We start from the raw sequence: 14,770 nt of genomic DNA on the forward strand, positions 1-14,770 counted from the left end.
GCGAGTACGAGGCATTGCTCGCTAGCTTGCGCTTGCAGCAAAGGAGCTATCAATCAAAAGGCGGCCATCTACTCGATTCCCAGGTGATCACAAATCAAGCCTCGGAGAATACATGGCGAAGCACCCAAGGATGATCTTGTACCTTGACAAAGTTCAAGAGTTGTTGAAGGCGTTTCCCACCTTCACCATCCGGCAAGTTCCCAGCGAGAAGCGCGCGCGAATATGCAGCAAGCTTAGGATCGGGCTGGATACCCAGTTGAGCGCTCCATCCCGGTTGAGCACCTTGACCAGCCTAGCATAGAAGAGGCGAGCGGCCGGACTGATGCAGATCGATGAGGATCCTAGCTGGCAAGACCCCATCATTTGACTATCTAGTGAATGAAAACCTGCGAGGACAAGTCGAGGCTAGAAAAATCAGCGAAGGCTGCAAGATACTACATGGCGACATGCTTATCCGTAGATCATACTCCGGGCCTTATCTCACTTGCATCAAGTACCCGCAAATGCTCGAGGTTCTTTGCAAGATACACGACGGCGAATGTGGAAATCACGTTGGGGGCAGCCACTGATTACTTCCCCAAATGGATCGAGGTTGAGGCTTTATCTTCTACCAAGGAGGCCGATGTTGAACGGTTCATCTGGGCGAACATTATTTGCAGATTCGGTTGCCGCAATCAATAGTCACCGACAGCGGTACGATTTGTGGCGGCGGACCACCGCATTCCTTGCGTATGGCATCAAACAACACTGTCAACTCCCGGATACTGCAAGGCAATGGCTAAGCGAGGCATCCAACAAGATCGTCTTTGGATGCCTAAAGGAAAGACTGGAATGCGCAAAAGGAAAATGGGTCGACAGGCTACTAGGAGTCCTATGGGCGTATCGCACAACCAAAAGGAGATCAATCGGAGAGACCATTTTCCCTGGCCTATGGGAACAGAAGCAATCATTCCCCACACATCACAGCCCCTTTCATGAGCATCGAGGTGGGGTCTTGACCAAAACTGCAAGCAGATGAAAGTCAACCTTGATATGCTCGAAGAGGAACGAGGAAAGGTCATTGTTTGAGTTGTAGCTTACCAGCAACAGCTCACATCTTGCTACAATAAGAAGGCCATTGTTCAAGTTGCAGCTTACTAACAGTAGCTCACATCTTGCTACAATAAGAAGGCCATTGTTGGAGTTGCAACTTACCAGCAGCAGCTCACGTCTTACCATAGCAAGAAAACCATTGTTCGAGCAGCAACATACCATCGTGGCATCTTACAACAACAAGACCATTGTTCGAGTTGCAGCTTACCAACTCGACTCCAAGTAGGCGACGGGCCTCCTTCATCTCCATTGCAGACAAGCTGCTTCGCGAAGCACGAACTCAATGGAGTCTTTTTCGAGCATTGTGTCCCTAACATACACTCGCAGGCGACAAGCCTCATCTTCATTCTGACAAGCTGTTCCACGAACTCAATGGAGTCTTTTTCGAGCATTGTGTCACGACATACGCTCGCGGCGACAAGCCTCATCTCCATTGCAGACAAGCTGCTCCACAAAGCACGAACTCAATGGAGTCTTTTTCGAGCATTGTGTCCCGACATACGCTCGCGGCGACAAGCCTCATCTTCATTGCGACAAGCTGCTTCATGAAGCACAAACTCAATGGAGTCTTTTTCGAGCATTGTGTCACGACATACGCTCGCAGGCGACAAGCCTCATCTTCGTGCGACAAGCCGCTTCACGAAGCACAAACTCAATGGAGTCTTTTTCGAGCATTGTGTCCCGACATACGCTCGCAGGCGACAAGCCTCATCTCCATTGCAGACAGGCTGCTTCACGAAGCACAAACTCAATGGAGTCTTTTTCGAGCATTGTGTCCCTGACATACGCTCGTAGGCGACAAGCCTCATCTCCATTGCAGACAGGCTGCTTCACGAAGCACAAACTCAATGGAGTCTTTTTCGAGCATTGTGTCACCTGACATACGCTCGTAGGCGACAAGCCTCATCTCCATTGTAGACAGGCTGCTTCACGAAGCACAAACTCAATGGAGTCTTTTTCGAGCATTATGTCCGACATACGCTCACAAGCAACAAGCCTCATCTCCATTGCAGACAAGCTGCTCCTCGAAGCACAAACTCAATGGAGTCTTTTTCGAGTATTATGTCCCCGACATATGCTCGCAGACGACAAGCCTCACCTCCACTGAAGACAAGCTACTCCTCGAGTACAAACTTCATGGAGTCTTTTCAAGCGTCATGTCACGACATACGTACACAGGCGACGAGCCTTACCTCCATTGTGGGCAAGCTACTTCATGAGTACAAACTCAATGAAATCTCTTTCAAGTGCTATGTCTCCGGACGTACACTTACAAGATACAATGAGAATTGAAGTTTGAAAGACAACTGAAAATTCCATAACAAAGCAGCCAACCAGCACCATCTACTCAACGGCCTCACCTGCCTACTCATTCGCATATGGTCTAGCCTTATCAGCTACGCCACCTTGAGGAAGCCCGATTACAACTGGACAGCCCAACAAACAATTCACATCTCCTACATGCCACCACGTGCCATGCAGAAGCTGGGGGCATTTGTGGGAACCGAATTAAATCATACCCTAGGTCAAATAATTCCTTCCATTTGGGGATTATTTGACCTATTTGGGAATTACTCAACCTAATTGGGAGTTACTCAATTTAATTGGGAGTTACCCAATTAAATTGAGAATTACCTAATTAAGTTGGGAATTGATTTGATTCCTACCCCAATTCCCAATTAAATGAGGAGTTACCTAATTAAATTAGGATTTGATCTGATACCTACCACGATTAGGGATTTGATTTATTTGGGTAAATCAATGCCAAATCAGGGAGGAATAATTCCTTACCAACTACGGAATTATTCCTCTGAAACCCTAATCTCCGAGACCATTATAAATACTTGGCTACGCACAAAGGTCAAGGTACGTCTAAATTCCTACTGAAACTCTGCAGAAATTATTTCTCACAAACCCTAGCCACCACTTTCTTTCTCTCTCTGACACAAGGCTCCGGCCACCACACACGGCTCTGGCCACTCGGTTTTCCTTGAAATACCCTACCTAACTTAGGCATCGGAGGGCCTTTGGCCAACACCCGGGTGTGGTCCTTTTACCCCGATCTGTTTTGCAGGGAGAAAGAGAAGTGGAGAAGACGAAGGAATCTTATACGAATATCCTCGTGAGGAAATTTGTACAAACAATTACCATTCCACTCTCTCTTTTCGTCATTTTTGAGTGGATGAATTCAGTATGTTTGTATGTACCTCAAAGTTCAAATGCTGCCATGCAAAATTGCAACTTGGATGAATTCAGTACGTTTCTATTCTATTCATACCAGATTTACCTTCGTAGGCTTGGAGTTCAGAACTTCACCAAGAGTTTGTTGTACCTGTACAACACTCAAAAATGTTTCCGACACATCATAAAATAAGATGCCACGTGTACGACCAAGATATCTCCTGAGGGAATCATGTGTTATCAAATTTTGGCTAAACTAAACCGTTTTAAACTTACTCTAGTTACAACACAAGAGTATGCACAAAAACAAGTGATTGAGGCAAAGTAATTTCCATCTTTTGTTCGTTGACTTCGTCCTTGATTTCTAAAATCTGTCTTTTGCCGCTTCCGCCATTAAAATGCCCTTCAACTTTCTCTGCAACTCTCAGCTGCTTCCTCTCTCTTTTCAGTAGTCTCTACCATCACAAAACCAGAGCCAATTGAACTCTCTCAGTAAAAGCTAGCACAAGCCAAAACCAACAGGCTAACCAATTAGCCAACCAAACCAAACCATGTTTGATAATGAAAGTCCCAAACTTCCTAACCCACTCATTGTCTTTATCAACCAATTGCAATACTTAAAAAGATCGATACTTTCCGTTCTGCTTAGCTTGCCCACTTCTCTTCTTGCTCTACTTCTCCTCCTCCTTTTGGCCTACAGTGGCGTCTATTCTCTGTCTTCTGTATTTACCTTCCTCTTTCCAAGCCCTCGCCGGACCCCGCCATTTTCTCCCCAGGAAATTTGGCCGGGGATTCTGTAAGTAATTGGGTTCCTCAAAGATTTCTTCTTCTGTGATGTATGTGGTGTAGGAAGAAAATGCGCCTATGTTCTAAAAGACCCATTTGCCTCCTCTGCACAACCCAAGAAATTCAATGGTACCCATTTTCACTCCAAAGGCCAAGGCGGATCAGAAAACAAGCGCAAGCTCAAAGGCTTACCCCCTGAACCAAAACTCTCTCTGTTTTCAACAAGAATGAGAGACCTGTTTGCTGGTAATGGTAACTCTTCTTCTTGTAAAGTCAGGTTCTTTCTGACTTGGATTTCGTCCAAGACTTTTGGAAACAGGGAATTGTTGGCTGTGGAGAGCTTGTTCAAGTCCAATCCAAATGCTTGTTTGGCCATAGTCTCAAATTCGCTGGATTCAGAGAAAGGAAGTCAGGTTCTTTCTCAGAAATGGATTTCAGGGTAATGGCAATTTCTCCGGACTTGAATTACTTATTCATTCAAGAACACTCCTGCAAAAGCTTGTTATTATGAGCTAAGGAAAGGGAAAGAGAATCCTGGTGGAGTTTCTTTGGTCAAAATCTCTCTAATTTGCTTAGGCTTGCTTTGTTGTATAAGTTTGGTGGTATTTATTTAGACACAGATGTTATATGTCAAGGGCATACAAAGTTTGTTTTATAGGGAAAGGCCGATCATGCATTTTTTTATTGCCCGATAGATGGTTTGCCCGATCAAAACATACACTGCCCGAACACTGCCCGATAAAGGGTATTTGCGGTATGATAAATACTACCGGACCGGATATCGGCGTAAATAAACCTTCTGTAAGGATTCTTCACGGCCGATTAAGGTCATTAAAGCCCGATCAGGGGATTTCCTGACCAAACAGTAGCAAGATAAGAAAAATAAGGGGAAAAACCCATATACAAAATAAAATAGATGAATATTTGAAATTACAAATCAAAACTAGAATAGTATAAGAAATGCTGGATGAGGTATATCACTAATCCTCCAATCAAAAATTAGCCTCAATATTTTTGTTATAGTTTCCTCCTCTAGTATAATATTAGACGAAAACTATGCCAACTGAACTGAGTATGCAAAGGAAAATGCTAGGCATACTATATATATATATATATATATATATATATATATATATATAAAATAGAGGTGAGCCTCCTTGTATTGGTGGGCTCCACCTCTATTGCAGATCCAATGACAGTCAGTCAGATGGAATTCTGTCCGATAGGCCATTTCCACTACTTGAATGAAGTTCACTTCTTCATAAGCGTTGTTCCTCCAAATGTCTACTACACAGTGTCCGAATTTGGGAGCATTTGCATAAGTCTAGCCATCTCAGATTCATATCCAAAGAGGAGCCTGTTCAAGGGGCTCTTCAGTATCAGTAAGCTACAGTAATATAATTCTGTCTGATGAGGGCCTTAGAGCGTCCGAATGAGTTTGCCTTCTTCATGAAAGATGTTCATACGGATGTCTACGACATCGTATCCGCATTTGGAATCAATTGGATGAGTATGGCATCCTCAAACGGACGAAGAAGATTAAATTGTTTCCATTCACCACATCTATATTTTATTCTTCATTGAATCAACTCACTTCTGCAGAAGTCCTTCCATTGATGAAGGTGAAACTTGATTAGCAGCCACTAAGATTTCTTCCCCGGACAAGCCTTGATGTATAATAATCCGAGAATGCTAGATTGATCCAATCGCTGCCAATTTTGGATATGTTGTTCTCCACATAAGCAGGAACAACATTCATAAAGAATTTAATTCCATTTGAGCAATTGGACAATCTGATCGGGCTTGACTCAACAAGACTGATCGTCACAAACAGCTATCCCGAACATGCTTCAGTATTTAATTCCCATAAACCTTCAAATTTGTCTAAATGCTTCCAAATTTAGATACAACATTGTAGACATCCAGCTGGACATACTTCCTGAAGGAAAAAACTTGATTTGAGGACTGGAAGATGCTCGTTTGGGCATATCGGGCTGAACATATTTTTATCGGGCACTGATCATCCATAAATTGGGCTAATTCTGAGAATTCAATACGTATCCAAATGACGCTAAATTTGGATATGCAGTACGAGACATCCTAATGAACACCTTTCACGAAGGATGAAACTTGAATTGAGCACTGGAAGCCTGTCCGATTTGTGCCCTATGAAAGAACATATTGCTGCTGCTGATTTGCTTCTGGTGTTTTCAGCCCAGACGATTCCACATTTATCCAAATTACGCCAAATTTGGAGAAAAAAGGCCTCCCACAAGGACAGAAGCTCGTGCTGGGAGGCGAGTGTTCCATAAAAATAGGACCCATTATCTGATTTTGTTATTTAATTTTAATTTTTAAATAATATTATCCTCAATGAATTCATAATTTCAATTTTTAATGTTTGCATTAACCAAGGGCATTTTATGGTATTTTGAAGAAAAAAAATTTAACTATAGGTTACATACTCTAAACTTCAGATTCTTCTGATCAGGAGCCCTCCTAATGTCTGCCTTCTCAACCTTAAGGTCTTTAGAGACAATGACCTTGTCCCCGTCCCACTTCCACTTCCAATCTTTCCATTTGGGACTTTTATGTCCCAATTTCTCATCCTCATCAACCGGTTCGTCTTCTCCCTCCTTCTTCTTATACTGACACTCAGCAAGAGCGAGAACTTGCTCTTTGGTGGTCACATACGCTGCACCTTGTCTTGTTATGACCTTTAGGGCAGCCAACCTCTGTTGTTCTGCTTTCAAGCGCTGACCCTTGGTTAGCTTGGTGCTGTTTGTGAGTTTTTCTGCCGTCGAAATGATATTTGCAGAATAGGTAGCCTCCACAACATTCTTCATCAGGGGGAAGCAGAATCTTCCAAGGGGACCTATCATTGCAACCCACAAAGAGAATAGAGTAGGATAAGAAAAATACAGTAAGAAAATACTAAAGACGAGTGTCTTGCTAAGCTTCTCTGCAAATAGAGAGAGACAGAGAGAGAGGATATGAAGGAGGATGGAAGTGGAAGAAGAGAAGGGGTAGTATTTATTTATAGAGCTAAGCCACTTCCCATGCAGATACATCAAATCCTTCTTACACTCTCTCTATCAATTACCCGTTTTAATTAAAGCATCCACGTATTTATCAAAAAGTCGACTGATCCTACTAATATGTTTCCCCCAAAATGCAAAATGGTAAAAGGGGTCAACTGTTCCATTATATCCTGTGAAATCAACATAACATTATAACTGATTGTTGAGTCATTGCTAACAAATTACTAATGCATCAATGAACTTGACATTACTACTGACCAAAACTGATTCAAGCGCATATGTACAGAGAGACTAAGAAGAGTATACTGCAAAACCAAATTGTATGTTCATTATAATTATGTTGACACACACACATATCAGATGTGCCTGTTGAGAGTATTTGTCCCACATTGAAATGTTAAGGGACCTGCACGGGTTTATAAGGAGTTGGGCTACTCCCTCCACGCCAATTGGTTTTGGGGTAGAACCTCAACTTCCTTCATGGTATCAAAGCAATGCTTCACGTGTTGGGCCCAGCGGCCACACGTGCTTTACGTCACTCAATATGTGTTGTCCACGTGTAGGCCTCATCATTTGGCCGCGGGCGATGAAACCCGCCGGCCCATTGGAAAAAGCCCGACCCGGCCCGTTATGGGCTTTGAGATGGCCTGGCCCACCCACAAAAGCCCGGCCCGTTAGGCCCGCATACATATATAATTATGTATAAATAAGAGTTTAGGATTAGGATTATATCACTTAAATCACATATATAATTTGTTTCATTTCATTTACTTTTCTTTACTCATTCCTAGTTTATAATTGGATGATTAGCACATTAATTTGTGTCAATTATTAATACAACAATTATATATATATATATATATATATATATAGATGAACAATATATCATATCACTAAATATAATCATATCACGAAACATAATCGTACTACTACCACCAAATATAATCATGTTTTTCTTGAACACATCACCAAACATTTACATATTTATTTATACCATCCTTTAAAAAAAATATCTTTTTGATACTTATTATTTTTTAAAATTATTTCTTAAAACGTATTACAGTCTAATTATGTAATAACCTCAAAAATAATACTTTGTGTTTATTATTTTTGTGGAAAATCTTATTAAGTTGTGTGACTTTATTGGGTATTTTATGAATTTGGTTTGATGTGAAAATATTGGAATTAAGTGAGTTTAATCTCAAATTTAGACTAAAATGCCCTTATGATTAAGTTTATGATTTTTTTCGAATGAAGTAGGCCCGTTGGGCTTAGCCCAGCCCGACCCAATGGGCTTTCTCAATCCCGACCTATGGGTCAGGCTTGGGCTTTGAATTTTCTAAAAATCGACCACTTGGCTCGATATTTTCTCTCCTCTTTAAAGTCCGACCCGACCGGCCCAAGCCGTTAAATTTGGGCGGGCTAGCCCAACCCATTGACGAGCCCTATCCACGTGTTAGGCTTGAAAGTTCGCCACATGTGCGAGGCGTGTTGAGAGTATTTGTCCCACATTGAAATGTTAAGGGACCTAGCTGAGTTTATAAGGAGTTGGGCTACTCCTCCCATTGCCAATTGGTTTTGGGGTAGAACCTCAACTTCCTTCAGTGCCCACATGGAGATACACACACCAGCTGTAGACGGTGCCTGCATACTTAGTAAACTACATAGGTACTCGAGTATATGCATGTAAAATTGCATTTAATTTAACATATTTATCGCATGTCAAAACCTCATGAAAGTCCTGTTGAGTGGAAGAGTGACCTTTCCCAAAAATACAGAAGAATAATTTGGAGCATTTTAAAATGTCCCCTTCTCAAGAGTAATTTGGACAAACTGTTAAATCAACTCAATATAATTTTAAAGTATTTTATACCATTTTCTTTATTCTTATGTCTGAAAATTTTCCATCATCTTAATTCCTCAAGTTCAATCTTCAAAATACCTACCAAGACCAGCCCATTTGAATTGCTTGTATCAGTACAAAGAGATGAATTTAAAAATTATTTCTAGAAGGATTAGTATAAGACTAACTTACTTCAACGATGCACATAAATCTTATCCCACTATCAGCGAGCATACTATCTGATGATATTGTGAATGCAGACAATGGAGGTGCAAAGCGAGGTGAAAATGACCTGCACTCATCAGCTTCTATCAAATTAAGGACAAGTTTTCTGTCCCGTCTAAAGTTCAATTGTAAAACTTCTTCAATAAAAGGCCACAACAGCACCAAAATCAATTTTGACAGTTTCAGGCCTTGCCGTTCCAGCATCAAAGAGTAGTTGAGACTAGCCTGAACACAAACGCTAGCTGCACGTAAGGCAGAAACTGTACCGGAAGATGGTGCATTCTCTTTCACTAACCGTACAAAGTATTCAATTTCCCACTCTGCCCATTGTACAACTCTGTTTGTAAAAACAGGATTATCACCAAATATTGAACCAGACTTCATCGTTACCAGTGAGATTGCAGAAAATACGAGTTTAGACAAAGTTGCTGGATATGTCTTTGGACAGACAGAACAAGAAGGAGAAAGAGCTTCAATGCTCTTCTCAAGACGGGACCCATAAAGTTTCAGCAGTAACTGATGTGCCAATGGACCTTTTCCAATCTTTATTAACCCACTTAAGGCCCTCTGCAACTCAGGAAAACTAACAAAAGGTTGTCCTGTAACCTCAACTAGCCGACCTTCAAGCACTGCTTTTCTTTTCAAGAAAGCAGATCCGTATGAGGACCCTTCAGTTGATGAATTATCTCCAGAGCTTTTCAGTTCTGGAGAGTTTCTCTCTTCAGAATCTAAAGCCTCTAATGCTTCTTCTACTTTATGCTCAGCTAAGAGAACATCAATTTTCTCCAAAACTTATCTTGTGATCATCTATCTCAATTGGCAAGGGATCCTGAAGTTCACCAATCTCAGGGTCTGGCTGGATTTCAGTAGTAGATTGATTCCATTCTTCCAATTGATGGCATACACCAGTCATCAAATCCTGCACAAGAATCCCTTGAGCTGAAATATGCTTTCGGAGCTCAACCAACTCGTGTTCCATTTCTACAGCCTCCTCAGATATTCTGCAATTAGCATTAAGATCGGATCATGCATGCATGGATAGACAGGATTAATGAACGTATTAAATTGAATGAAAATCAAAGCAATGTACGCTAAGAAAGAAAACAACTTTGGGCCATTTTGTGACCATATTTCAGGATTTTGAAAGGCAAGCCCAGACAGACCTCAAAATATGTTCTTGACTTTGAGGATTTAGAGATTTAAAGGATGCAGTGGATATCAAGGATCCATAGTTCTAAGTAACAAAAATATGAAGGTGAGTAAGAATGGTCCATGCCCTTCTGGGGTTCCAAAGTGATTTCCCAAGAAAAGTGAGGTGGGAGACTTGGGGCAGTCATTAAAAACGCTTTAACGTTGGACAACCCCACACACGTGACATACAATCCTCAAAGAGGAAAAAGGTTGGGATGTATGTTAAGTTGATATTAACCACATACATATTTCCTGTTAAATTAAACTATGCTCTCCGAGAAGTTTAGCCATCCTAGCATTCCCCTGCCCAAGAATCATGCCATGGAAAATTTGAGTTGCACAGCTGCAAAATGGATTAGACACTGTTTTATCATTCTGAATAAACTTTTTCAATGCCATATTGTAATATATTTTTTAGGTTTCGAGTTATAAATCTAACATTTGAGTTTCCACATCACCTTCGTGACCCCATTGCTTCAAGTTGTCAATTTGGTTGGTCCAGTCACATAATTATAAGATTACATAAAACTCAGTAGTTTTGTTTCCCATAAATTTTTTTTCTTATAAGAAGATAATATATTTTATTACTGCTTTAGTCTTTTTGAAATTCTCATCAGGTCGCCCATAAAACTCTTCATAATAGCAAATTTCTGCGCACGCCCTTGATTTGAGTTGAACCACATATGAGCCTAAAATTCTGGACCCCTTCTCTCTTTTTAAATAAGATAGCCTAAAACTCTGTAACTAGGCTAACTTCTTGTATATAGGATCACTGACCGACATTATTGTCGCGTACATGTTATATACAGATAAATTTTCATGTGGAAATCCTTGTTCCTTAAAGATTTTTCCTGTATTTTTCTTTCCCTATGCCAACAAGCTCAAAAAGTAGATAGTAAGCATCAATTATTTCAAACTTGCAGACTAAGTACATGAAAAACTTTGTAAACTATTTTGTTCTCTTTTCACATATATAGTTCATGATTGTTTTATTGTTAAACAGGCATACAAATCATTCAGTGTCATTACATTACCTCAAAAAAGCCAAGTACTTCGTTCGCATATTTCCACATAAGTTCTCCACTGCATCCTTTGAATCTAACAGCTCACAACATAGCTTTCTAATTCCCTGCATTCATAATATATGTATATGTTATAGGAGTGACAGCAACAATAACAATAATGATAACAACTGCTTATTGAAACAATAAAACAGTAGCATCACCAGCAACACTTAAAAGAATAACTATAGCAAATAAATTCTCGCAGCTTCCAACCTCAGACAGCAACTCACTGTCCAAATTGCCGCAAAGTCCTTATATTTTTACCCAAACAAGCTTACAGAAAACAGAATGCATTAACTACATATTCTTAAGTATGAAACGCCTGCTTATTCACTATAAACACAAGTATAACTTGAAATAGACATCACCCGGATGGCAAATACATTTGTTCCCTCAAATTGTACTTAAGCACAGAATGAAAAGAAACAACTTCAGCTAAGAACTCAACATTATTGATTAATATGAAATGGGCAATCCTCAAAACTCCTAAAGAGCTAGAAGCTGGGGTCCAAAAAAATTGATCGCCCGAAAAAAAAAACATGTGAAAGCGAAATGTTAAATCTTCCATGAACAACAAATGTGGGAGATTTTAAAAAAGAACAAAAAGCATTTTCCTTAATTGATTTTAAACAATTTCTCGTGAGCTGAATAGAGGGTTATGGAGAGAGGAAGAAGAAACCTTTTCAGTGTGGGATTGGTAAAGAGAGTCAACTTTAGACTGGGGAGTGATGCTCTCAATTGATGGGAAGTTGTCGTCTTCTTCGCTGCTATCCATTTTCGACTTACGTTTGGGCTCTGCATTACCCCAAATTGTTATTATATTACTTTTTACCTTAAATTATTACTAGCCTCTCCACGAGAGGTTTGTTTTTTTAAAATTTAAATTTATTTTAGAATTATAAAAAAAAAATACTAGGTAGTTGGTTTGTACCACTCACATAAGCCTCAATGAGGGTGATCAATTATAAGACGCAACAATAGTCACCCCTAGCATCACATGTGTCCATGATAACATACAAACACGAAATCAATTGGGTACAAATCTCTTACTAATCTACCACATTCTTTTCTTTCTGGGTCTCATTTCTCTCTCCCTTCACTTCTATATCAAGAAAACATCAGTTTCACCTTTGCTCCAGAGTAAAGGTGCCAGCAGTACCCAAATACTTCCCTTCAAAGAAGGGAGGAAGAATAAACTATAAAATGGAGCAAAAAAGGAAAAGGTTTTGTAATTGGTATTTCAGACATAAAGATGAGCAATGGAAAATCTTTACAATAAATGTATTGTTAGGCCTAAAAGAAATTAACAATGAGAGTAAAGCACCACGAAAATATGAGATAACCAAAGCTTATCTTTGAAGAGAAAAGTGGATGAAACTTAACCAAGTAAAGCGGGTAATGTTTACAGCACTTTAAAAAGTTGGCTTATTGGCGATCTCAGACCAAAGTTCGAAGCTTTATTTGCCACCGTTCAAAACAACCCCGCTCTCTAAAACATCAATGCAGAAGCATTGACCTCAAACAAACTAGAGCTAAAAAAAACTAGATGAAGAAATTGACTAAGATAAGGGGCCACACAGGTACTGAATTTACTGACAGAAACTGCAATGACATACCAGAATACCCATTTGGGATGGGAATGGAGGCTCCTTGCAACTTCCTTCCTCTGAAATTAGCTTCCTGCGTCTTTAAACCCTCAGACTCATTCCTTCATCAGCCCCAAGAAAAACCCATTACTCAGTTATGTCATATAAGTGTTTGCGCAATTGTCTGTGAGAAAAAGAGGGCATATATATATTACCTACCGGTGGGTTTGGGTTTGAAGTAGTGGGAAACAGAGGAAGGGCCATAGTATTTGACGGAGCAGGGGAGCAGGTGCACCTGACCACTCAAGTCCGCCACTTGTTCTTCTTCTTCTTCTGACTCTCCATTTGCGCTTCTTCTCAGAACTATGGTCCCTTGGGTTCCCTTCTCCATTTTCCCCCAATTCTTTCAGACAAAAACCCTAATCTGTGTATTAGTATCTCCTTTGCCCTTCTTTCTTCAAATTCGGCTACATATGGGCCTTCTTTCCCGCGCTTTTTCAGCCTACCGTCCACTCCAATCCCTCAACACTTTGTAAAGCTTGGCGTTTCATATATAGGCTAAAGATTTGGGCCAAGGCAAATTACATTTAGGCCGAGCCCACCACCATATCTTGGAACAGTATTTGGGCACTCCTGTCACAGCTTATTTGCAGATTTTAATTCACATCTTCAAATGCCTTTTCTTTTTTTGGGTCATAATCTTCGTTTGCTTTGTCAAGCAAAATAGTCATTAGTGCAGATTTTAATTCACATCTTCAAATGCCATATCTTACAACCATTTACATCTTCCCATTGGAGATGATTCTGGCGACAAATGATATATATTTAACATACACCCTCCCATTGTGGATGCTCTAAGGGATATAGTTAGGCATTAATAGCTCTAGGCGCGATTTTTTGAACAATTTTTGCTTTTGATATTTTGATATACTTAAATTGTTATGCCATTAGAAACAATTTGGCAATTTTTATCAATTGAAATGAAGTTTTATGTTTTGCTCTGAAGCCTGGTTTCAAATTCATATTTTTTGTATTAATCTTGGTTCTCAACCATTTGACCAAGTGTTTTATAAGCATTTCCTCTTCCAGAAACCACTGCGTTTGTTATTCAAACTTTTGGCGGTCTTTATAAAGTAAAGATCGAATGAGATGATACAAGTTTGTCCGATGGAAATGACCGTGGCACCGGACTTATGTCTGTCCTATTTAGGTCAAGTTTGGCATGTTATTCTTGTCAAGTGAGATCGATTCCCTTGGCATCCCACAAGGTTGGGTAGAATTTCTTGAGCCATCTAGCATTGATTCCCTTGACATAATAAAGAGGCTTTTAACTTCTCATAAATTACAAAACTGCTATCTATTTCTTAAAAGAAACTCAACCCCAAAAGCTCATAAAAAACCCAAAACACCCAATAGGGCATCAAAGTAATTTAATAATCAAAATTAAATTAAATAAAGCCAGCTGTTATTTTTTTGGGGGTTTTTTTTTTTTGGTTTGTTTATGGAAATTAAATGGTGTAGGGTTTATTATATTTTTTGTGCTAAGATTGGGTATTTGACTAAATATCTCTTTATTTTACTGATTTAACCATTTTAGGTATAAATTTTGGGGGTATTATGATTATGGTACATCGTGATCAGTCTACATCGCAGTTATCTTCACCCTGAGTTCCACTATTTTTTCTTGCTTCCGCACATCGTGATATGCATTTTATCATTACAATCCTTAAATAAAAAAACATGTCATTAATTCAAAATATT

At 39.9% G+C, this 14,770-nt stretch overlaps 2 pseudogenes across 1 annotated transcript; one reads left to right on the forward strand and one right to left on the reverse strand.

Annotated features, from left to right (window-relative positions):
• Positions 1 to 1,743: 1,743 nt before the first annotated feature.
• Positions 1,744 to 5,114, forward strand: LOC148918422 (uncharacterized; annotated as a pseudogene).
• A 1,315-nt stretch (positions 5,115 to 6,429) lies between these two features.
• On the reverse strand, positions 6,430 to 13,521 carry LOC148918423 (exocyst complex component EXO84C-like; annotated as a pseudogene). The gene is made up of 6 exons (XR_016125678.1): positions 13,225 to 13,521; positions 13,040 to 13,131; positions 12,103 to 12,218; positions 11,394 to 11,488; positions 9,136 to 10,169; positions 6,430 to 6,934 (listed from the first exon to the last, which is right to left on the reverse strand). The product of XR_016125678.1 is annotated as an exocyst complex component EXO84C-like (transcript).
• Between the last annotated feature and the right edge of the window lie 1,249 nt (positions 13,522 to 14,770).

This window comes from Prunus mume, linkage group LG3, assembly GCF_029339155.1.
Source record: "Prunus mume cultivar Tortuosa linkage group LG3, ASM2933915v1, whole genome shotgun sequence".
Taxonomy (NCBI): Eukaryota; Viridiplantae; Streptophyta; class Magnoliopsida; order Rosales; family Rosaceae; genus Prunus; species Prunus mume.